The 26,244-nt window shown below is 35.5% G+C and overlaps 1 protein-coding gene across 3 annotated transcripts in view; it reads right to left on the reverse strand.

Moving 5' to 3' along the window:
• Positions 1–25,601, reverse strand: part of GREB1L (GREB1 like retinoic acid receptor coactivator) — a 167,471-nt gene extending 141,870 nt beyond the window's left edge. For 2 of the 3 annotated variants that reach the window (XM_028524032.2, XM_036009230.1), the window contains exons 1-2: positions 25,273–25,601; positions 7,185–7,292 (exon numbers count right to left, since the gene is read on the reverse strand). The gene's annotated coding sequence lies outside the window, so the exon portion shown is untranslated. The remainder of the gene's footprint in view (positions 1–7,184; positions 7,293–25,272) is intronic. The other variant, XM_036009231.1, reaches the window with a different exon arrangement.
• Between the last annotated feature and the right edge of the window lie 643 nt (positions 25,602–26,244).

A 26,244-nucleotide genomic window follows, 5' to 3' on the forward strand; every position in this document is an offset into this window, starting at 1 on the left:
GACTATGAAGTTCTGCCCCTTCCCATCAACAATTCAAAGCTATCCTTGAACATGTAGGGCTGTTTTGTTTTGTTTGCTATTCTTTATTTTATTTTTTATTGAATTTATTGGGGTGATGTTGGTTAATAAAATTATATGTTTCAGGGATGTAATTCTATACCACATTAGCTATATAGTGTATTGTGTGTTCACCATGTCAAGCCAAGTCTCCTTCTGTCACTATTTAACCCTCCTATACCCCCTTCTACCTCCCTCCACCTCTTTTCCCTTCTGGTAATCACCATGCTATAATCTATGCGTATGAGGGTTTTTTGGTTTGTTTGTTTTTTTGCTTAATCCCTTTACCTTTTCCACCCAGCACTGCAACCCCCCTCCCCTCTGACAGCTGTATGTTCTCTAAGAGGCTGTTTCTATTTTGTTAATTTTGTAGTTTTGAAAAACAGACTTACTCAAAAAGGTAGTAAGAGCAAGTGAATTTGCAAAATAAACACCCCTCCACCCCTTGTGATTCTTCAGGATTCCAGGGAAAATAAAATTAATTCTAGTGCTTGGACTAAGAAGCTCTCATTAAAAGTTGAAATTTCAGCCCTGGCTGGCGTAGCTCAGTGGATTGAGTGCGGGCTGGGAACCAAAGTGTCCCAGGTTCAATTCCCAGCCAGGGTACATTCCTGGGTTGCAGGCCAGAACCCCCAGCAACCGCACATTGATGTCTCTCTCTCTCTCTCTCTCCCTCTCTCTCTCTCTCCCCGCCCCCGTTCCCTCCCTAAAAATAAAATAAATAAAATCTTAAAAAAAAATGCCTTATAAAAAGTTGAAATTTCTACCACAGCCTTCTAGCATAATACTCCAAACTATTTTCCCCAGTTATGGTACACTTATACTGACTCAACTGTACTCCCTCAACAAGTTTCTCTTTTGACCAAATGTAAATATTTTCAAGGTACTGCACTTGGGCTATTAGCAAAAGTTAACCTTTAATAATAACTACCTGGAGGAGATGAACATTAATTTTAAGAAATATTTTTAAAAGGATCATCACAGTGACAAGAACAAGAAAAACACTAATTTAAAAAATCATGAACACGCTAAAAGAAAAAACAACCTGCATCTAAGACACTATTTAGGATTGCCTAGTTTAACAGCTAGTTAGGCTACGAAGCAGGGAGTTGGGGATATATATGCAGGTGTAGCCTAACTAGCTGTTAAACTAGGTAACCCTAAATAGTAATAATTCATTTTTTAAAGGTTTCAAATTCATATTTCCAAGATTTGCCTACTGACAAGTCCAAGAAGCAATGACAGTTCAGTAACAATAAGCATTTCCTAGTATCCTGACTGTGGTTTATTAATACCATTCCCGCTGAAAAGAGTCAGGCTCCTTGAAGATATGGCCAGTTCCAGGTCTGGGGCAGGAAATACACAAGACAAGCCCTGAACGTCTTGTGCCAGAAAGCAAAGAAGCTATCAGGGACTAATGGGTCATGTCAGATGACACAGGAGTCAACATGAAGTGTTCCCATGGGCCAAAGATCAGAGAAATTCAACATAAGAGAGAATAAATGCAAAGAACTGAAGCATATTTAAAATGTAAAACTCACAAATTAATTTTGATATTCAAAAAGAAAAGGAGAGCACTCATTTTGGAAAAAACGAAACAAAACAAAACAAAGTACCTAACTCAACCCTATTATAAGGGAAAAGGAAAAAGTGAAGCCTTTATCCTGTTCTTCCTGTGCTTCAGAGTAACCAAATAGCCCTGGTTTTTGAGTTTAAAAAAAATTTTAATGAAGAATTCTAGCTATAGTAAATGTGGAAGGAACAACAATTATAAAATCACCACTTTGCAACCCTTAATGCAAAATTCATTTTGACAGCGAAAATAGGTGATACCATTAGATAAAAAGCTGATGGGGACCTTTACAGGGAAGGTGTCAGGCTAAAACCTCCTGAACACACTGATCAGGTTTGAGGCAATGAGAGGCTGTGTACCTCTCCATGGGAGATGATATGAAACACACACACACGACCTAGGAACTATTCCTGCTGATAGGTGGGTGTAATGATTATAGCCCAACCTCTAGAGCTAACTTTCATATATAGGATTGAGGAACAAGTAAATGAAACCACAAGGAAACAAGCAGATTGAGAGTGAGGAACAGGCGGACAGAGCAACCGATCCAATTTCTGGAATAGGCCCAAGTATCTACTTTGTAAATGCTGGAACTAGGGTTCAAATGTAGAGTCAAGTGCCCCCTTTTTTTTTCCATTAAAACATGCTATTTGAAATAGAAAAAAGGTGAAAAAAGGGTGAAAGTGAAGATGACAAATTCCTGTGTGTGTTAGGTGTATGTATAGTTATTTTTGGCTTGAGGGTGTGTTTTTTTTATTGTTGTTCAAGTACAGTTTTCTGCCTTTTACCCCCATTCCAGCCCACTCCCCCACAGTGAGGGTGTTTTTTTTTAAAGGCACAATTTATTGCTTCTCTGCCAGGCCCAGTACTAAAAAGACAACTTTGTATAACTTGCCAGTTTTCTGTTGTTACCTTCTTCACTACAGATATTGCCACTCACTCCCCAAACTTTGGCAATCACCCACCCAGCAGGCAGGATGTATAGAAATCCCACTATTGAAGTGGTTAAGTGTATAGGCTCTCGAGTCAGATGACCTTAATTCAAATCCTGCACCCACCAGCCTGTTTGATATTGGGCAATTTGCTTAGTATTTCATCTGTAAAATGGGGAAATACAAATAATGCCATAGGTTTTTCTGAGAATACATGAGATTTTATACACATAGAAAGTTTTCTGAATAGTGCCTGGTGCAAAATAAATATGCAGAAAATGTCTGAAGTAATAGTAAGTTTTTAAAAAAGTATTGTGCTACATTGAGCATACTAAGACAAGTAAGATACATGCCTTCCTTTGTATGTGTTGGGCATAAAAGTTCCAAAAGCTGCTACTTGGAATCATATATAATTTATTTATTAGGAAATTTTACAATCATATATACACATTACTGTCCTTTCTAGCCAGTAGAGTCTTTGACTCTGTAAGAAAATTCCTTGCTATAGGCATCACTGCTTACAGGCCCTTTCTCTTAAAAATATTCACTGACAAGAGTGCTAATGTGAGACCACTAGACAAAGAAATAAAACATGGTCCTTGCAAGTTCTTATAGAATCTATAACCCAAAATTAAAAACAAGCATATATTCACAGTTCTCTTTTGTGCTGTTTTTGCATTTCATTTATTCTTTAAATTGACATTTGTCACTCTTAATATGTAGTGGGGTCTAGTATTTATTTGATTCTCCTATTGGATTGTGAGTTCTTGGGGAAAATATTTTGTTAAAAATGGGGACTGAATTTAAGAAAATGAAAACATTGAGCTTTTTTGTTTGTCTTATCCAATTATATATTAAGTAGGTTTGAAGAGATATTGTCTCTTCCCAAACACTTTCCAAAAAAACACAAAGCTAACCATGTATTCAAAACAAAAGAGTTTTATTTTATTTTTATTCATCCTCCTTGCTAAAAATCTTAAGAAAATACAAGCAAATTAAAAGGTAAAATTTCCGATCTCTTTTAATAGTTCTGTACGTTTAATTGTGGATGAATCTCTTTTGAAAATTTTTGAAGGCAAAAGTACTTTTGCTTCTGAAATAAAAACCCAGCCCAATAACTTAATTCTATAATTAACCATTTTAACCAATATACATGCAGATATGCAATATATCTTAAGTTGTTATAGAAATAATTGTAGTATGCCAACTAATTTAATAATTATTAAAAACTGTCATAATTAAAACATAAAGTGCAATACTATTTTTTCTTTGTAACAAAGAATTACATGTTACTACTTGAAATTTTTACTTTCTTCCTCCTTGAAATACCAGAAATTCTTTTGTAAAATAAACACATCTCATGAAGACTCTCTGGAACTGGTATAATTACCAGAGGCAATCCCTGTGTAAGATCAAAGAAGCAAAACAATAATAGGCAACGTGTGACCTCTACCATGTCACCAGAGACCAATTTTTCAACAGGGAGAAGAGTCAATAATCCAGAACAGAAAACATTAAATAACGAGAAATGCTTCCAAAGTGTGGTTTACCACATCCATCAAGGCTGCCACATTCAGAGAGTTTCCAGTCTCTATGGTTTCAGAAAACAAACTTCTGGGGATTATCACAACAATTGTTAAAATCTGCATAAAACACCAGAGGTAAAAGCCAATTTCCCAAATGAAAAGGAGAAATTTCAAAACACACTATAATAATTTTCTACATTTCACTCGGTGCTTTAAAAGCATCATGGGAGGGGCACAGATGATTAAATATTTTTCACATAATATTCATCTCATTTCTCTTATTTACGCATCCCCATTTAATTTTATGAATAAGTTGTTTGGAAGGTGAGCTATGAACATTCCAGATAATTAGTAATAACATATTAAAGACTTCTGCAGTTTTATTTTGGTAATACTGGGTCACTAAATGTAGAAACAAGGCTTTGGTCTCCTTTGTAATGCATTTAGATGACTAGTAATAATTATAAGGGTGCAAAGAGGGGTAAAGGAATTTCTACTCACAGTAATTATAGTCAAATAGAAATACCTTTAAAATTGACTTTAAAAAGCACCACAAATAAAATTGTGCCTTAGAATCAGCAAAATCTGATTGTTTTTCTTACATACTACTGCCAAATAGCTTTCTTTCATCTTTCCAAATCAAATGTGAGTTAGGGACTGAACATGTATCTGAAGTATTTAATTTGCAAAAACAAAACAAAACACCCATTCTGCTTAAAAGAAAATGCACTGAAAATTCAAACCAAACTAAACATTATGTTCTTACATGAATATGTTACTACTACTACCTTCACCTTTCCACTTTGTCATCTGTCCCTGTCTTTCCATGTTCTTATTAACATTGCTAATTGTATTTGTCAGTTTTGCCACAATTTCAATGCTACTTAAACAGCTGTGAGTTTTCTCTGGGCAATTATCAGCCACTACACTTAGGTTTCTAAATTAGTTGTTGAAAGACATTTTAACCTTGAGAAAATAGATCTAGAACACACTGCACACTAAGCCTTACATTTAAGTATACATGGCTTTAAAACAGTAATTATTAAACATAATTGAAAAAATCATACACACAAGTAATTCACATACTGTAAATTTACAAATTAGTAAGAAAATGCTGAACAAAGCCCATAGTATACTTCTCATCATTTTACCATTTTTCTTTCACTAGTACATATTGTAATATTCACTTTTTCTATGTATATGTATATGTACACATGTATAAATTGGAACAGTGGCCAAATTCCTCTAACAGCCTCCTTTCACTGCCTGTCTACGAGTGGCTAACACCTTTCAAAGGTATCCACAATCATGTGAGTGGCATATGGAGGTCATGGGTTGCAGGGATGAAAGCTCTTACAACATGCAGATTTTCCCTGCCTTCTCCATTTCCCTTCAAAGAGAAAATTCTTTACTATATTTGTTCTTTTAAATTCTCTATTCTTGACTCAAGCATTTATTTTCTTCTTAAACTACGAAATGTGCAAGAAACAAATTCAGGGGAAAACACAAGGTTTAAGTTATTCATCAACTGTTACTTCTATGAAATACACCTAAATTTTAAAAAATATCTTCTGTAATCCAGAAACATTAAGCTTCACATGCCATTTATTCCCTTCATACATTAAAATAAATTCAAAGATAACTTTTTAGAGTTAACAAGTGTTGGTATTTTTAAAGGTTTATAATATCCTGTTATGGGTCAGTCAAAACTTTGTTACAATGATTTTTAAATTCTAACAATGCTCATTCTCTTCTCCCCACTTTCTGATCCAAAGGAAGAAAAAGGTGCTATTTCAACAGTGCAAAATTCTTCACTGAGAGATAAACATGAAAATGATAAACATTTTGGACAGCAAAGTACACCTTAAACCCTAACTATTCTCTTAGACCTACATTGACTCTTATAGTAGTTGCCAACATTTGGTAAGGATTATCCTTCCATTAGACAAAAGCAAGCATTCCTTAGATAAATCAGGAGTTTTTGCCGCGAGACTCATAAAACCTTTTCACAACACAGATTTTCAAGAGAATCCTTTAAGGTTTTAGGAGGCTGCTCCTTTTACTAAGTAACAAAATACACCCCATGGTGTCTCACTGACCCCACTCAGCTGTCCTTTGACCTCTTCAATTGTTGAAGCCTAACTCCAGGGCCCACAGAATTTGCCTCCCATATCAAAAAGGCGAATGTTGCTTCCTCCTAGCACCTGGTGTAACAAAACGCAACAGTTCTCTGTCTTCTGTCTCCTCATCTCCCTCTCTGACCATTTTCCAGATGTTCCAGGCCAAAATGTTAAGCCAATACTAGGTTTCAGGATCTGCGTGGTCATCATGAGGGAACAAACAGGGACCAGGCTGAAGTGGCAATGACCCTCTTGTTCTTTCTGGCCTCAAAAGGATACGACAGGTTATAAAAGAGGAAAAGATCTGTGGACTTTCTTGGAAATGCCAGGCTATTTAAGCACATTGTAACTTCCAAAAACTGAGAGACAGTATGTCCTGACAGATGAGGGTTAGTTAAAACAGTAATACTAAATGCTCAATCCTAAGTAACCTTCTGATTTTCTTTGACATAGGAGGAAAAAGGACAGTATCATCATTTTTTCTTTTCTAAATCACAAGCTTTCTAAAGATAGAAAAAATACTTGCATAAAATTTTAAAAACATACATCTCAGTATAGTGTAGTATGATAAAAATTTTAAATATATGCAGTCATTAGATATGATTTGGGTTTTTCTGCAGAGGATAATAATATAGATAATTAATAATAATCTCTTATTAGGCAATTTGAAAGAGAAAACCAAAATCAACAAAGGGAAATCAAAAAGTGAATTCTTATGATCTTAATTTAGGTACATAGGAAATAAAACACAGAGGCTGTTGTAAAGGAAAAAAAAACTTATTACTGAATAGTTTTTTTCTTTCCTTTTTTGGTGGAGAGGATCGGGGAGGGGAAGAAGAAAATAGAAGGGAGGAAATGGAAGAAGAGTTCATAGAAATATCTGGTTAATAGTGGCTTTATTTAAATAGCAAATATAACTTCATAACACAAATTTCCTCTTGAAAAGTTTAAGGGGCATATTATAGTTGTACAATACCTTGGTTTATTTATTAACATTTTTGAGTCACACTCATGATTAAGTTGGGATGTCAACACTTCAAGGAGCCTGTTGCCTAGATTTTACTTGTTTAAAGCTTTTTTGCACCTGCAAAAACATAAAAAATAAAAATATATACATAAAGATATGTTAATTTCCAAATGCATTACATTCCAGATTACAATAATCTAAATACTTATGATTCTACAAAAATTATAAAGAGAAATGAATTATCAAAATCTCACACAACTCCATATACATCATAACTGCCAAACACAGATATCCCTCCTTCTTAAATGCTCCCAAAATAATCATTATGGTCAATGTAAACTACTGCATGGAAAATAGCCATAAAGCATCAAATGAAATAAAAACTATTGGTTATTGATTTTTATACATGACTCAGAAGTGGTTCTACTCCTGTGTCTAAAGAGAAAACAAGATTTTCCTAAGAATGTACTAATTTCAACATGCTTATTTGTAGCACTAAAGTATTTAAAGTAATGTTATCTTATGGTTTCTAAAAAAGTTTTTATTTTACTCTCCTTTTATGGCAACTCAAAAGAAAGGAAGAGGAGAAAAGCACCATTTCAGATTTTGAAATAAGAATCTTTGTCTTACCTCTTATAGTCAGAAGAATGGCTTCAGGCAAAAGAACAATTAAAAATATAAGACTTAGATTTTCAAACTCATGTAATTCCCACCTACCCACACACAAACAGACATCCTTTTGTAAGTAGAGGTTTGCTACCTACATTCAAACCCAAGATTACCCCATATGGTCAACAAGGTCAAACTGCATTACTGCCAATGAAACTATATGACTCCACAAGGACCTTAATGATTTTTAAAAAAGGTCAGTAATCCAATTCCAATAGCTTCAGAGTCTAAAATTGCTAATTTTTGGCCACGTGCTGCACACTTCACCTGCTAGTAATGACATTTTTGTATTTTCTTCTAATTACACTCAAAGCTAAGACCTTTGGCCCTGGGCCACAGACCCCTATTCAGGCTGCACACATTCTCTTAAACAACCTGATCCTTTGTTGTCACTCTTACTCTTTCATCTATTATTTACACCCATAGAGAAGGAAGATACTCTACCATTTGTATAGCTTAAAGCTTCTAATCATCTTAATTTCGTTGCCTTCCAACCTATGGTCTTTTTCATAGGCAAATGCCAAAAAGTTTGACAAAATCATTTTTTTCAACCACATTTTCCCCCAGACCCTTCCTTCCCTTTCCTACTCTCTGACCATGTTCCTTCCTGTTCCTTCCCTCACCCAGGATGAACTCTGTACCAGTCAGGATTTAAAAACTGGACTTCTGCCAACAAAATGAATTTCTAAATATAATAGAAAATCTCCACCTTGTTCTGACAGATCAATAACAATTATATTTGTTTCTTTGATCATAGAGCCCATTGGCTTAAAAAGAAGGTTCCTTAAAATAACTTAAAATCTGCCCCTGCCTCCCTAAGGCACAGACATAGACTTTTCAGAATCCCTCTGAAAAAATGTCAAAGAAGCTACATTATAAACAGTAAGAATATTAGTTATGTGGCTAAAGCCTTTCAAACATTTTAGTATCTACAGATGCGTACAAAAAAAATAAAGGAAAGAAAAAGAAAAGAAAATATAAAGAGAATTTTAATGATTAAAAGATGTTTAAATCTTTCCATTTTAAAAGACTACTAATTCTCCAAAGAGCAACACCCTCACATAAAACATTCTGTATCATCGTAATTTCCCAACACTTCCCCAGACTTTTTTTGTTAATGTCCAAATACATTTGCAAATCCAAAGCACAGAATCATTTACCATGATGTAACTGCCCCCTCAGATCACGGCAGCCACCAAAAGACTTTGATTTCCAAGTTGCTTATAAAATGACATATGATCCATCTTTGCTCTCTTCCTCTATTGCTTAGTTTACTCTTGATTTCTAACAGCATTTCCTTGTTGTCTGTCCTTTCTGCAGACCCTGAAGCCCCTTGTCTTTTCCTATTTTCACCATTTGCTTCAACCAGCAGTTCACTGGAGACCCATCCATCTTGTAATGCCTAAAGTGACAGATGCTCTCAGGAACCACCACACTGCTGAGTGAACAAAAGATAACATCACCTCTAGGAACTCCAGAGAGAAATACAACTGCAACCTCGAGACAGGGGCTGACTTGACGGACATTAGACCATAAACCTCTCCTAAGCGAAAAAGAAAACAATTGCCACACACACACAAAAAAATCTGACACAATCAAAGGCAGAAAAGAGTGATTATTTGTGGATTGCCTTTTCACTATGTGGCTCACTTTTCCCCCCTCAATGCTTTTATATTGGGGCAATTCACTTGCCAAGAGGCAAGAGAAGTTCCTAGGGTGGGGGGGGGAGCCTTTTTCGAGTATCTTCTTTTATTCAACAATATTCAAAGTGAAATTCATTCACATGTGTGTTTCAGTTACTCTAAGGCTTAAGAAGATACAGCATTCCTAAAGCTGACGTGTCTTGTTCACATAAAGCAATATCTGGACTCAGAAATGCTGACTCAATTCTACTGCTGTGAAAGGCATATGCAAGCATTGCAAATTAAAAGTACATTAGATATTAAAAAGCAACATGTGATACAATGTCAACGATATGTGTAGCTCATGAAAAAAGCTCACCATTCATCAGACAGCCTCCAATTTGAGTTAAAAAGACAGTTAACGAGGATTCTGGGAAGGACTACAGATCAAGTCTTCTCTAACAAAGGAAAGGTCATTTTAACATCTCCCAGCAACAAACTAATGACAGGGACGCTATAGATGTAGAAGACTCTGCTTGATGCTATCTAGTATTCTTTTTGTTTTTAAAAATACCTTATTTAAAATCTTCATTCAGCAATAGGAAAATTTAAATTCTAACATCTATTTTTAATTCTAACATTTAGATAAACACAGTGAAGGGAAATTTTTAAAGAACAGAAAACAAAAACTGACTTGAAAGGCAATCAAGAGTATTGTGTGATCAATGTCAATTATGGAGATTAACAACCCGTTTTTACAAAGGATATCAAGCACCACACAGGAAAATCTCTGATGCAGCTAAATACATTATCATTTTCAAACAGGTTAAGTGATACAAACATCTGTTAAATCTAAAATAAAGAGTCAAATGCTCATGAAAAGTTCTATTAACAATATTTCTAAGAAATGTAAGGATTTACAATAGTATTTCTTTAAGACATATTTAAATTTTTCTTTAAAATATTTGTACAAAAAGCCTTTAAATTATAATTTTTAGAGTCACTAACGACTCATCTCATCCCATTTTACTAAAAATAATAAAATTTAAGAGAGATTTATCTCTTGTGTTTGAATTATTTGTAGAGTAAAAAAATTTTCAATTTGATCTATCAATATATCTTTTTCTTAACATTTTTTATGTCTCCCTTATTTCCTTAAACACTTCAGCGTATCTGAGCAAATAAGACAGTACAAATATTTTACAATCTCACAATGTTCTGGTTTTTATTTTATTCTGGCCAAACAGACCACATATGAAATAATTTAGTAAATATGTACAATTACATAAATCAATGGGAAAAAGATTAACTAATTATAGACTGTTTATCAATATATAAAGGACTTGTTCTAATATGGACTTGATCTTTAACTAGACAATTTGAACACACTGACCTTAAATAACCCCCAAAACTCCTGATCCAAAAGTACCACATCCTCAACACTCTCAGACTTTGGTATTAATACCAAGAAAGAATGGTGATTTTGGAATGACAGTTACATTGCAGAAGGCTTAAAAAAGACCCAATTAAATGACCTACTTTTAAACACAATAGGATCGATATGCATGCAGGAAAAGTACACCCCAGTGGAAAGTTCTTATTGCCTGATTGATGAAAAACAAAACAAAACTTTTCCTTTTTAAGGGCCCCTTCTAGATCAGTCAGTGCCAGAAATCTACACAGGGGAAAAAAATCCATCAAAATGAAACTCTAAAAGGGTTTACCCTTCACCATCCTATTTGCACTTCAAAAACCTGTAAGTCCTTCGGTTAAACCCCAGGGCTGAACCATTTCAATAATAAGAGAGGTGGCCAGTGGTGATTTATCTCCCATTTGGCCTCTGGACAGAGCTGTAATGTCTACCAAGCTTCCCTTCAGTGACTCGAACCCTCCCCCAGGTCTCAACCTTCATTTGTGCAGCTTTAAATCTGCAATACCTTATAAACAGTTCGTATGCCCCTTCCAATCAGATGCAAGAACAACCTGTAACTCAAGATTTTGGTACATTTTCCTGGCAATGCTTCACTACTGAGTAATCAGAGTGTTGAAAATACCAGGTTAAATTTCAAGTTCTCTTTGTTACAAGTTGAAGAAAAAAAGAAACTTCCCTAACATTAGATTCTCTCTTCTCACATGTTAATTGTGAGAACTTCTTAAAATGTTTTCCAGTTTATACCTTCATATCCTTCATATTTTGGGCCACGCTAGGCAACTTCCTGCAGTGGTGTTTGTCTAAATTCTTGCATTGTAAAATATCTTAACACAAAAAAGTGGAGATTTCACAGGTCACAAACTTCTGGGTCAAAAAGACCTTAAAAACAGATAACAGACCACTCTGACTCAACTGATTTATTATACCCTTGTTATCAAATATGTACTATAACTGTCATCATACACACACACAATTTTCCTCTAGTAAAATAAATACCAAACAATGTCAACAGTTATTTAAATTGAAATATAGGTCCCAGAAGTTATTAAATGTGGAACACAGTGAAAGAAATTACTCCTTAAAAATGAAGGATATTTTGTCACAAGGCATGAATTCTCTATTTCAAAATTATGTTCATATGCTTCCTAATATAAAAAGAGTGAAAAATATATGCAGCCTTTTCCCTACCTGTTAACTGTTTTGTTTTTCTCATTGATTCTTGATAAACTCCATCTGAATGCCATATTCACAACTTGCACTAAGTGAATCCACTCTAGCAATTACAGTTCACAAGTTGAAAATTTTCAAGCTATTTCACTAACTTCATAAATTAGAGCGTCCACAGACAAATATAATTGTATTTTATTTAAACCTAATATCAGTAAAGTATAAAAGAATAAAATTAAACATATGGCTGATAGTTAAACATACATGAAATACAAATTTTTAAAAGAAAGAAAATACAGAAAAAAGAAATTAAAAGAAAAAAGCATTTATTTTTTACAGATATTTACCAATAAAATATTTCTTCCGCTAAAAAATACACCATTAACATTCTTATACCCCACTAGCAATTATTTTCCATTTTCAGAGCTCAAAATACTGCAAATTCTTAAAAAACCAATCCTCACAGCAGATGACTTCATTGTGTGCCACTGGGTCAATGAACCTCAGATTTGTATTTGAGATAACATAAAAATTCAAACTGTTTATATACACCAGGAAAACTAGCTGAAAAAAAACCTAAGAGACATTAATTTTTATGTCACAGAAACAAACTTTGGCACTAATAACAATATTCAGGAAAACAAATTTCTTAACCTACTACATGACATTTTAAAATAAAGTTTTCCTCAGAGAATCAACAAGAATAATTGGTTCACCACAGAGGAAATATTCAATCTGCATTAAATATTTATTCAGTGCAATAGGTTATTAGGTCTATTTAGACCTCAAAGAAGAAATAGTTCCTGTCTGGTAGGAATCAGGTCTTGAGAGAATTGAATGGAGATGAGAAGCAGTTCCTCAAGTCATAACCCTATATTTAAAATGACAATGCTAAAAATTGAAGGTGTGCTATAAAATGTATATTACTACTTTGAAATCCAATACAAAAAAAGTGATACTTAAGACAGTATTAAGTTTAACAAGGTCTGACAGGGTAAGCAACTTGATTTTCTATTTGAATGTGGAAGGTTTGTAGTTACCAACTCTTCTACTCTGTGTATACTCTTCATCTGGGCCTGTTTCCTACCCATAAAATGGGAGATAAAAGGTAATATGTTTCTAGATTGAAAGTACTATGATGGTAATGGGGATGGAGAAGAGATACCATTCACAATAGCAACAACAAAAACATACGCAGGAATCATTCTTAATGACATACACGTGATGACATCGTTTTCTAAATTGTCAAACTTTATGTAGGTGATCTAAATGAAAACTTACACACTCAAAAAAATACGCTGGGTTCCTTAAAGAGAAGCCTAATCAAGGTAAAAATATCTTTCTGAAAAAAAATAATAACACAGTTCCAATCAAACTATCAGTAGAATTTGGGGGGGGGCATTATTAAAACATCCATAAATTCATAAGAAAGATCAAAGAAAAGATGGAAGAAAACTTTTCATAAAAGATTATAAGAGGAGGTGAATCAAAATAAATGTTCAATCATGTTACAAAGAAAGAGCTTTTGGCCATTTGGCAATCATGTTACTATATTCAGTGAACATATTTCAACTCTTATCTAAGATGTTCTCTTGGTAGATTTCTTGAAACTTTACTTCGCCAGACTTCATCTCACAAGTTTTCTCGTTTTCCTTCTTCCCTCTGTTGCTTCTCAATTTCCTCTGCACTCCTATAATACCATGTCCAGCAAAGAAATGTTGGTGTTCACAGGGTTTTGTCTGTGGTGGCCATTTTCCAAGGTGGCCCCAATGATTTTCACCTCCTTTGGAATCCCCTCCCACGTAGAGTCAGGTCTGACTTGTATGATCAATAAAATATTGAACAAGTGACAGTGTGTGATTCCCATGGTCATAAAAAATGTTGCAGTTTCTGCCTTGGCCTCTTGGATCACTTGCTCTAAGAGAAGGCAATCATCATGCTGTAAGGAAACTCAAGCAGCTTTATGGGGTCCTTATGGGTAGGAACTGAGGCCTCCTGCTAGGAGCCAGCACCAACTTGCCTAATTGTTTTCCTTGCCTCCTCTCTGGCACCCTTCAATCACTTCTCTGCATTACAGTGCATATACAGTCATGTCACCTCTTTGCTAAAGCCCTTTGTGATTTTATATTGCTCTGAGGATAAAAATCAATATTGTAAATATCCCTGCCTATGTCTCCAGACTTAGCTTGCACTGTTTTCTTCCTTAACACTATGCTCCAGCAACACTGATTAACCTTTAAATACTTATGTTCCCTCTGCCTGTAATACCATCCATCCTATCTTTTAATTTTAGCTAAACTCCTTCATTCTTTTTTATATCCTTTTCTATTGTATTTTTTCCATTACCACTTACCCCCCTTATTTACTGTTCTCCACCTCCACCAACTCCTCCCCCAGCAATCTCTATGTTGCCGTGTCCACGAGTCCTTTTTCTTTTCTGCTCCACCCCTCCATCCTTTAACCCCTAGCCCTCCCAAACTATCAGCCTGCTCCTTATCTATGAATCTGTGTCTATTTTGCTTGTTGGTCCAGTTTGTTCATTAGATTCCACATATGAGTGAAATCATATGGTATTGGTCTTTCTCTGATTGGCTTATTAATAAACATAATGTTCTCCAGGTCCATCCATGCTGTTGCAAAGGGTAAAACTTTCTTTTTTACACCCAATTCCATTGTGTAAATGTCCCATAGTTGTTTTATCCACTCATCTACTGATGGACACTTGGGCTGCTTTCAAATGTTGGCTATTGTAAGTAACACTGCAATGGACATAGGGGTGCTTATTTTCTCTCAAATTAGTGTTTTGGGTTTATTTGGATATGGAATCACTGGGTCATATGGCAGTCCCATTTTTAATTTTTTGAGGTACCTCCATACTGTCTTCCACAGTGGCTATACCAATTTGCATTCCTACCAACAATGCAAAGGGGCTTGCCTTTCTCCACATCCCCTTCATTCTTTACATCTCAACTCAAACACTGCTTCCCTAATTCCCTCATCCCTTTGCTAAAAGCTCTCATAGAACCTTATTCATCTCCTTCCTTACAATTCACTCACTTTTCAGCTATATAATTTGTATCATTAATTTATTAAAGTTTGTCTTTCCTATTAAATTCTGAGCTATATGAAGGTAGGGACTATGTTTTTCTGTTTTGCCTATTATGAAATCATAGAACCTATTGTGACATCCTCCTACCCACTAGGCACTCAAAAATATTGTCTGAATAATTTTATAATATAAAATGTAGGCTGGCACAAGAATGACAAGTTCCTTGGTGACAGGACAAAAACACTTTTATCTATAAGAACTAATATATGATAATTGAGGCATTAAAAACTAAAGAGAAGAAATTATTCATTTAATGATATTGAAATAGTGGTCAGCAATTTAAAAAGCAACAGCTAATTAAAACTTATATTAAACACTAGTATTAAACTCCAGAGAGAAAAATATTAAATATCTATACTTAAATACATTTACAAGCCCACCCACATCAAATCACATAAAAACTAAGAGGAAGAAGAATTAAACATTTATTATACTGATATTTATCATGTATCAAGATTTATTACAGTATCATAGTGAGAAATTAGCTTTCTGATCCTAGAAATCACAAAGAATGGACTGACAGATTTGATTGGTGAAAACATAAAACTTCTGTATATTTAACATGTAAAACAAATAAAGAAAAAATGATCAGCTAAGAAAAAGGTTTCAAGCTAGTAAAAAAGTTAATGACTATTATGATTAAAATAAAGTAAAACATTAATTCTTCCACCTCTGGGAGCAACCTAATATCCCATAAATAGGAAAAGAATTAAGCACATTATAGTAACATTAATAACCACTACCATTTAATCAGTACCTACCATGTACTTCACATACATGTTCCCACTTATCCTTCACAAATTCATCCACAATGGAATATTATAAAGCTATAAGAAGTATATTTTTGACATAGAATATATACATAATACATGAAATGTAAAATGTGTTATAAAATTTTATACTTTATTTGTTTTTTTACATAAAACAATATGTAACATGGTGCCTATGCAGCATGATGACTATAGATAATAATACTGTATTGTATATTTGAAATTTCCTAAGAGAGTAAAGAAAAGTCCTCATCATAAGAAAAAACAAATTTTATAACTATGTATGGTGATTAATGTTACCTAGATTTATTGTGGTAACCATTTTGCAAATAACAAATATGAAATGCTTAGGTTGTACACCTGAAACTAATATAATGTTATATGTCATTTAAACCTCAATTAAAAAAACAAATTGGTCCCATTTTTATACAGAAAAAACACATAAGAAACCTGAAAAGGCCCTGGCTGGCGTAGCTCAGTGGATTAAGTGTGGGCTGGGAACCAAAGTGTCCCAGGTTCGATTCCCAGCCAGGGTACATTCCTGGGTTGCAGGCCAGAACCCCCAGCAACCGCACATTGAATCTCTCAATCCCTCTCTCTCTCTCTCTTTCTCTCTCTCTCTCTCTTTTCTCCCCCTCCCTCCCTTCCCTCTCTAAAAATAAATAAATAAAATCTTAAAAAAAAAAGGATTAAAAAAAACCCTGAAAAGACAGAGAGATAAATCCTAACAGTGTGATATAAATCATAAAAGCAATGGGTGATGTGATTATAGAATGTGTTTCTTTATATTCATTTTTTTCCTTTTTAAAGATTTTCATTTATTTATTTTTAGTGAGAGGCAAAGGGAGGGAGAAACAGAGGAGGAAAAGAAACATCAATGTGTGGTTGCCTCTCATTCACCCCCTACTGGGGACCTGGCCTGCAACCCAGTCATGTGCCCTGACTGGTGACCCTTTGGTTCATAGGCCAGCATTCAGTCCACTGAGCCACACCAGCCAGGGCAACTTATTTTTATTTTTAATTTTCTACAATAAAATTTTACATATATTGCAAACCTAATTAAGCCCTATATTCTTTTATTATTATCATCATCATTATTATTATCTTTATTGACTTTGAATATTTGGTAGTTGTGAAACATAAACTTCTCATCTGACAAGTAGTATATTACCTTTCCACATTGTAGGTTTATTGTAGATAAATGTACAGTAATAAATAGTTTATGCAGGTGCACATAGCAAAGACTACAAATAAATACAGCTTGCTTTTAATATGCCTGCAGATATAATTTTTACTATCATAAGCCAGGGAATTTTTAAACTTATTTATAATAGCTTGCTTATGTAGAACTTTGAGAAATTTTTCAATAACAATATAGGAAGTAGTCCAAACTGATAACTCTTAAGATGAAACACAAATTTCACAAGTAGTGTTTGAAAACTTTCATTAATTATCTTTCTGTGCCTATTCAAGCTTATTGCCCATCATATTCCAATACAGAGCCTAATCTTATCAATTTTATTTTATTGCTGGTTCACTACAAATAAGCCTACATCCATCTAAGTGCCTTTGTTCAAGTGGTCTGTCCACTCTTCACTTAACTTTTTAGCCAGTCCTAATCCATTTCTTACTTTGCTCTCATTTATTTTTATTATTTTAACCTGCACAATACCTAGCACAGTTCTAAGTGTACAGCTCGCATGTAAGATATTATGATATCACATATATTTTCAAGGTAAAACCTACCAATATTGAATCAGCGTGGAAACTTTGCTTCTGTGGATACTTAGAATATTTTTATTTTAAAGATTAAAAAAATCCTTTTATTTTTTAGATAACATGTTCATCTGATTAAAAATCTAGCACTAGAAAAGAATATGTAGTAGAAAGTGTTTCTTCAATTCTTGTCCCACAGTCTCCTGTTGCAGGAAACCACTTTTATTGGTTTTAAACACACACACACACACACACACACGGGACACATATGTGTATATATACACACACACACACATATATAATGTGTGTGTGTGTATATACACACACACACACATATACACACATTTAAGGTTTTTTGAATACATATAATGAGTAAAGACAAACACATTCACTCTTTTGGACATCCCTATTTTAAGTTTAAAAAATATTTTGGAGAGCGCTCTATATAAACACATAAAAATCCTCCTCATTCTCTTTTGTAGTTTCAGAAAATTCCCTGGCATGTATATAGCATGATTATTTTAAACTAGTCCCTTAGTGTCACAAAATTAATTTCCAATGTTTGTTATTACTCAAGATACTGTAATAATCAACTCTGCATTGATTAATACACACTAATTTAGCACTTGTCAGTTAAATGCCTAAAAAGTGAAATTGCTGGGTCAAATGATATATGCAGGCTTAATTTTGTTAGATATTACCAAACTGCACTTTTTTTTTTAGCAGACACAAAACAGTCTTCATTTCAACCACACATTAGAAACATTTTAAGTTACAATTTAGCTCCTCTAAGGTCTACATCAAATGGTAAAATGCCAAGAGCACAGAAAACTGGATTGGAGGGAATTCTGGTTATGAGGCACTAGGTGAGAATTGAACTAAGGGTTAAACCAATTTACACCAATTTACATGGGCAATTTATGTAACCCCACACCTTCAACAATATAGAATATTATCTACTTTTGAATCTTGGTCAATCTGACAGATGAAAAATGATATCTCAATGTAGTTTTGATCTGTATTTTTCTCATTATGAATGAAACAGTATCTTTTCAAATGTTTAAAAGTTCTTGAATTTCAGCCCTGATTGGTAAGCTCAGCTGGTTGAGCATCATCCCACAAAACGGAAGGTTGCTGGTTTAATTACCGATCAGGGCAATTGTCTGGTTTGCAGGCCAGTCTCCAGCTGGGGTGCATAGGAGAGGCAACCCAATCAATGTTTCTTTCACACATCGATGTTTCTTTCCCTTTCTCCATCTCTTCCCCTTTCTCTAAAAATAAATACATAAAATCTTTAATACAAGTCCTTGAATTTTATTCCCTGAAATGTCTAGTCTTTATCCATTTTTCTATGTGGTTGTTGGTTTTATACTTAACTTGTAGAAGCTCTTTATGTATTAAGGAATTTTTTCCTTTGTGTATGATATGAGTTGCAACATTTTTCCACTTTACCTTTTGGCTTTGCTTATGGTGTTAGTTATTTTTCCATGCAGTTCTGATTTTCATATAATCATATTTATCAAGTTTTTAAATGTCAAGCGGTTGCATCAAAACACAGAACTTACTTTACCTGTTTAAATAATCTACATAAACCAGTGTTATAGTTTCCAGAGGCACTAAGAAAGCAAAGAAATGGAATAGAAGGGGAAAGAGGTAAGAAAAACAAATCTATCTAAATAAACACAATTCCAAAATACTTTTTTTTTCAATTTAAAAAAGGGATTTTGCAAAAAAAATAGAAACAGAGGCATGGATAAATGGAAGAGACTGACAGCTGTCAGAAGGGAGGGGGATTAGCCAAAGAACAAACATGCATAACCCATGGAAACAGACAACAGTGTGGTGACGGCCAGAGGGAAGGCCTAGGTGGAGATGGGCAAAAGTAGGGAAAATGAGGACATCTGTAATAGTGTCAATAATAAAAATAAAAGAAAAAAGATTCTAAAGATTTTTCAGTTTACTGATCATTTTGTAAGGGGAACAAAATAGATATTTACACCCTACCCTACCCACTCTAGCTTTTGCAAAGGGCATAAACACACACACACACACACACACACACACACCAAATAAGGAGAAGATTAGAGAAGGAGAATGGACAAGGTGAATCTGAAGTAGTCAGCAGAAGCCTGGGATGAAGTTTTTATTTAGTAGCTTCTAATCCTAGAAGAAATAGAAATAATATCTTTTCAGCCATTCTTTTTCTGAAGTTTGGACTTTAAATTAGTGGAAGAGTTGCATACTTCTGGTAGAGGGGAGAGGACCCTGAACCAAAAAAAAAAAAAAGCAAAAAAAAGCAAATATGGTCTTTTCCCAACAAGGATATTAATGAATTTTCCCCCTCCACACCCCAAATTCCCACTACAAACCCTTCCCCCACATTCTACAGATGTTCTACCTTCTTTAACCATTGCCTGAAACACACGGGATCCAATCAGTTGTTTATTATTATCTTTGCTGATGACTCCGACATCTATATGGTTGGCTATAAAGTCTTTTCTGAGTTGCTGCTGTCTGCTTGACTTCAATAAGTCAACTCAGCATGTCCAAAAATATGTCCATTACAAACCTCATTACTCTTATAGTAAAAGCTATCTCTATTTCTTGATTTCATTATTTTCATTGATTCACTTAGAAAATAATGTGAAATGTGCTAGGAAGCATGATAAAGGCAGTCCTAAATCTCAAAGAGATCCCAATCTAGAGGTGAAGACAAATCTACGAAATGTGTAAATATTCACTAGTAGGAGGAACAAAGTACTATAAAAATACAGAGAATGTAGTGATTCTGTTAGGAGAAATAAAGAAAATATCAGACAAGAGAAGACATTTGGATAGCTTTAATGGATATATCAAACAGAATTAGGAGGACCACATACCAACAGAACAGAATGTTAAAGGCATAATGTATCTTAGAAATAGTGAGCTCGCTGTTGGGGGTGGGAGGCTGAGTTGCAAAAGAATAGAAAAGTCAATTGGGGCCAGTCTGTAAGGGATCTGATACGTCAAATAAAAAATTTAAATTTAATCCTAAAAGCCGGAGAAAGCCAATGGAAGTTTTTTTTTTTAAATGAATTAACATAATCGGATTTTTAAAAAATGCAAGGTAACCCTGAGGATACTATGAAAATTGAATTAGATACCAGATCAAAGCTTTCTGCAAGAGTCTAGGAAGAGGTAATGGGATTGCACATCATCGTGGGTGAAAGAAACAAAGAGAAGCCCTTTCAGTAAGTATTTAGAAATGGAGGACTCCAGCTCAGGAGGAGGGACCGAACAAACAGACCCTGAAGGCAGATGGTTGCCACACAGATCATTGATATCATAGTGGTGAGCTTACCTAGGAATTGCCTCTGTAGGGAAGGGATGTGGAATAGAGGGTCGATCAAGCAGGGAAGCCTGAGAAACATTGTCACTGGAAAGTCAAGCAAAGGAGGAGGAAAACCCAGCAAAGCAGATGGAGAAGGAGCAGTAGAAGCAGGAAGGAAATCAGAAACCGACGGGCTTGTGAAAGTCAAGAGACAACAGAGTCTGGAGGAATGGGAGGTGGTCAACATTTTCAACAGGTAAGAGAGGTCAAATAGGATGAAGAATGAAAATGTGTCGTGGCATGTAGCAATTACTTTTTCAAGAAGTGTGGTGAACTAAGGTGGTAAAAAGTTGGTAGCTGTAGGAAAAAGAGTAATTAATTAGAAGGAGGGATGCTTATAGGATAAGGTTCTTCCCTCAAAGCAAAGGGATGGTACAGAGGAGTAGAGATAATTAATTGAATAAGGTCCTAGAAGGGGTAAGAAGGGAGCGAGGGAAAGGATGGAAGCCACACATGGATGGCAGAACTACATGGCAGGATCCCCGATGATAGCAGAGATGCTTTATCAGCCTTAGAAATCTGCCTCCAAGCTTTGTTTATGTGGGGAAGAAATAAACTTTCAAGTTGCTATTTGGTGTTTCCTGTCATTTGCAGACAAATGTAATCCTAACTGGTACAGGACAGAAGGGTGTTGAAAAATAAGCAAGCACCTCTCTGAAATAGCACAGGATGTTCAGAAGACAAGACCAATCTGGCATTACTAGACTACCTCTAGAGAAGGAGGGAGTGGTAGGAAAGGAAGATGAAAATGTAGGTCCAAGTGTGAGGAGTTCAGACTGGATCCTGTAGATAAAAAGTAACCACACAAAAAGGTATTAAGCAAAGGAATGACATGTTCCCATTTCAGCTTTGAATAGATTCCTCTAGTGGAAGGCTGGAAATGGATCATTAGCAACTGGTGTCTAATGACATAGGCAGGTGATTCACGATGAAGCCTAGGTCTCTATTGTGCATTGCTTTTCTCTCCCCCTACTGTTAGTACTTCAATTTAAGCATGCCACTACCTCAAGCATTCATTCATTCAACAAATATTTATTGAGTGCCTCTTCTGTGCGAGGTCCTGCAGATACAGTGGTGAACAAGATAAAAATGGTCTTTGCCCTCAAAGATCTTAGTTAGGGATACCAGTGCTGAAAGTTTCATATGTGGTATCTCTTTTAATCCTCAGAACACCCTATAAGTATTATTATTATCCCGATATTTCAGGTGAGGTAATCCAGTTTTAAGAAGTTTAATAATTTCCCTCCCAGCACTATAACGGTAGCTTGAAAGGCACCAGTGGTACCCAAGGAAAAACTGAAGTGTTTGGCATCAAGGAGAACAGACCACTGTCCCTTTGCTAAACCCTCCCCTGAGAGAACCGGTAAACTGATGTCATATTTGAGATTCCAACAACTTGGCTAACACTGACCCACCTTGGAGACCCACAGAGGCTCTGCCCCACCCAATTTATGGCTCAAGCAAACTGCTTTTCCATAAGAATGGCTGGTCTTGGCTCCTAAATCCTATCAAACAAGCAACAGCTGGCTTCAGTGAGCCATTGAGGCAGCCAGATTAAATTCACAGTTTGGCTAGACCTAGGAATCTCCAAGCTCAGCACAAGTCGCAGCCATCTCAGATTGCTTTACTGCTCAGGTATGGTGCCCCAGGCAAAACAAAGGTGGGGGCTGATTTTGGCCTGCAACACATGGGAAACCCAAGGGACTGCACACCCAGTGGACAGCTACAGGCCATGTCAGAACACCACCACCTGCCTGCTGCAGAGCTGATCCTCCATGGAGGTTGATGGTCAGTGGTCACAGCCAGTCCTTGTAGCTTACTAGCCTGGGCAAATTCCTCACATTGATCTGCCAACAGAAACCAAGTCTCAACTAGAAGAGGAGTGTATACTAAATGCACATGAAGGGTACACCTCTAGTACCCACAATGGGGGATAGTAGAGGCTGTGCCACTAGACCCTATAGGACACCTACTGCATTAGGCCACACTACCAAGGCACAGAGTCAAAGCAGCTCTACTTAATACATAGAAACAAACACAGGGAGGCTGCCCAAATGAAGAGACAATGAAATGGACTGAAGGAAAAGATCAAAACTCTAGAAAAAGGGCTAAATGAAATAGAGTTAAGCATTCTATCAGATGCAGAGTTCAAAACATTGTTTATAAGGATGCTCAAGTAATTTAGTGAGGACCTAGGCAGCATAAAAAAGGCCCAGTCAGAAATAAAGGATACACTAATTGAAATAAAGAACAATTTACAGGGAAAATACAGTAGAGTTGAGGAAGCCAAGAATAGAATCAATGATTTGGAATATAAGCTAACAAAAAACAACCATGGAGAACTACAAGAAGAAAAAAAGCATCCAAAAAATGAGGATAGTATAAACAGCCTCTGGGACAAAAAAAAGAAGTTTAATAATTTGCTCAAGGTCATATGGATAGCTAGCTGATAAGTGGTGGTGCCAGGAATCAGACACAGAACCATCTTACTTCAAAGCATGTTTTTAATCACTTAATTAATCACTATGTTATGTCTCATGCAATTGCATACAATATGTTAAGTAGTATGACTACAAGTACAGCAATTTGGATTATTCCAGCTTCCTAACTGGACATTCTTACTACATTTAGCATGTTTCAGCCAGACAGTTTTTCTAAAATGCAAGTTGAGGTGGATGGTGGCACTTTCTTAGATTAAGGGCACTCTGAGAAGGAAGATGAGGTTTTGAATGAAAGGTGAGGCATTCAAGTCTTAGATATGTTGATTTTGAGACGGCTGTGGCATATCCAAATGGACACATCCAGCAGTAATTTCATAGATGAATCTGAAATTGAGGGGGTTGGAGATAAAAGCGCTTGGCATCATTAGCTGAAATCAAGGCAACTACAGAGACTCTTCAGGGGTTTCTGGAAAAGAGAGGAGCAACCTTCTGAGAAAAGGGCAGTGGGTACAGGCCTTAAGAGAATAAAGATTTGGAATAACCGATGAGAGGAAAAGGAAAGGGAATCAGCCAAGGGCAGTCGAAGATACAATTAAGTTATATTTAGGGTCAGGGTCAACAAATTTATAGTGATATCAGTCTATGTGGTTGAGAGATTTTCCACAGTAGCAATCATTAACTCAAGAATAGGAAAACTTGCCAAAATTTTATTTTACTAGTTCTTTTGTCCCAGTCTGACTTAAGGCCTTACCTGTGAGTCCCCAAAGCATCCTGAATTTACCTTTGACCTGCTAATGAACACTTGACCTACCAGGATCTACTTAAGTCCCTCTGCCTTTGGACTTTGAAATCCTCAAAAAGTCCTTTGAGATTTTGAAAACCTGTTTTTTAAATCATTTTTATTCCCAGCAACCTGCACGGCACTATTTGTACACTTGTTCTATCTCCAGGTTAAACTGTAAGTCTGAGGGGCAGAAGCTGTGACTGCACAGTTTTGCAGAAGCATCATTTCAGTTCAATGTCCACGTACTATATGTCCCCATTAAACATTTGTGGGATTGGACTGATTTTAATCTGGAAGCTAAAATGTAGAAATTAACCAACTATCTAATACTATTTAAGTGGTGATTTTTTAAGCTTTCAGACTTGGAATAAACATTACCTCCTCTTAACCTTTCATTCTCTGTTTTTCAGTAACAGGAAATTAGGGCGGCACCACTGTTGTACATGCCATGGTGTATTTGGAGTTTGGGCCTTACTGGCAGCTTTATGGATTCTGTGACCATAGATGAGCTACTAAGCATTTCTTGGCCTTCTGAGTCCCTGTTAGCAAAACTCAAGTGATTGGACACGATGATTGCTGATGTCCCTTATCACTCTAAAATCCAAAGTGTCTATGACCTCTGGAAGGCCTTTAACCTACACCTGAGAACTACTGCCTCATAATGAGCAATTAAAACATGGACTCCAAGTTTCATTACTGGAAAATGAGCAAATAAATTCTCTCTCTATAAAACTGAGTTAATCTACAAAGCATATATCACTTCAAAAATGATGATATGGATACTTTTATATTTAATTATGGCTTTGACTGCTGGTTAAAGCATTTTATCAGATGCAAGTTTGTTTTTCCATGGAAGGTTTACCCAAAAAGCAAGTGAAAGGGCACCACAGTTCACTTTAGGAGTAAAAAGAGCAGAAAGCTGGAAGAATATGAAACATCACCTTGTATCTCATATGTACCTTGGTAACACTTTCCTTTTTATTTTAGATAAGCAATTAAAGAATGTAAGCAACTTACTCAAGATTACAGAAGTATGAAGTAGCAGGGCTGGTACTAGTATCCAAGGCTCCCAGTTATTAACTTCCTTTGTTTTAAAACAACCAAATTGGTCAAAAATCTCCTGAAAGACAAAAACAGATGAAGGTGAAATGCCAATTGCTTGAGTTTAAACAGAAATTCTACTTTGTTCTTTCCAGGTTTAATAATAAACAATTCTAGTGATTGGTGTAAAAGGCTGGCAGATGAAACATTCTGACTCCTAAACAAAAATATTTGTATTTTTTGCACCACAGTTAGTAAATCAATTGTAAAAATTAAGTAAATGGAAAACAAGGAGAATTAGCAAACCAAGGCAACAATTTTCCTTCACTCTTTTGGAAGACAGACTGAAAACAAAACCCCAAAACAAAATCCCTGTGGCTCCCTTCACTAGAGCCAGGGTGGTGAGTCCCATTGTAAATCCACTTATAAAGGCTCATGGCTACCTGCAGAGCCTAGGAGTACCAATCACATTAGCGAAGACACCATATGACCAAAGGAAGCCATGAAGGTCTGGCAAAGCTAGTAAACAAAAGGCAGCATTCCAAATGAATGCCATTGCTAGCGTCTGCATTGTAAAACGCCTGGATTTCAGAATCCTAAAGCAGATTAGCTGAAGGCAACAAAAGATTCAAATAAGATACAAGAAACTTATTTTGACACATTAAGGAATTATCTTCATTAGATCCTCAGGTACTTCAGTATAATTATTTTTAAAAAAATCCACCTAAGTTGTTTTTGAAGAAGTGAGGCCTAGGAGAACAGGGACTTAAAAATGGTTCTTGAATACAATGTGTTCATGACCAAAATTCATGAACCAGTCTTTTCCCTTTTAATCTTCTTGACATTTTAAAGGCCTGTAATGACTTTAAAATTTGTTACACACATAATTTCAATTTTACCACTCTGGGCATGAGTGCTATTTTATATACCAACCAGAAAAACTCAGAT

The sequence above is a fragment of the Phyllostomus discolor genome, chromosome 9 (genome assembly GCF_004126475.2).
Source record: "Phyllostomus discolor isolate MPI-MPIP mPhyDis1 chromosome 9, mPhyDis1.pri.v3, whole genome shotgun sequence".
In the NCBI taxonomy this organism is placed as follows: Eukaryota; Metazoa; Chordata; class Mammalia; order Chiroptera; family Phyllostomidae; genus Phyllostomus; species Phyllostomus discolor.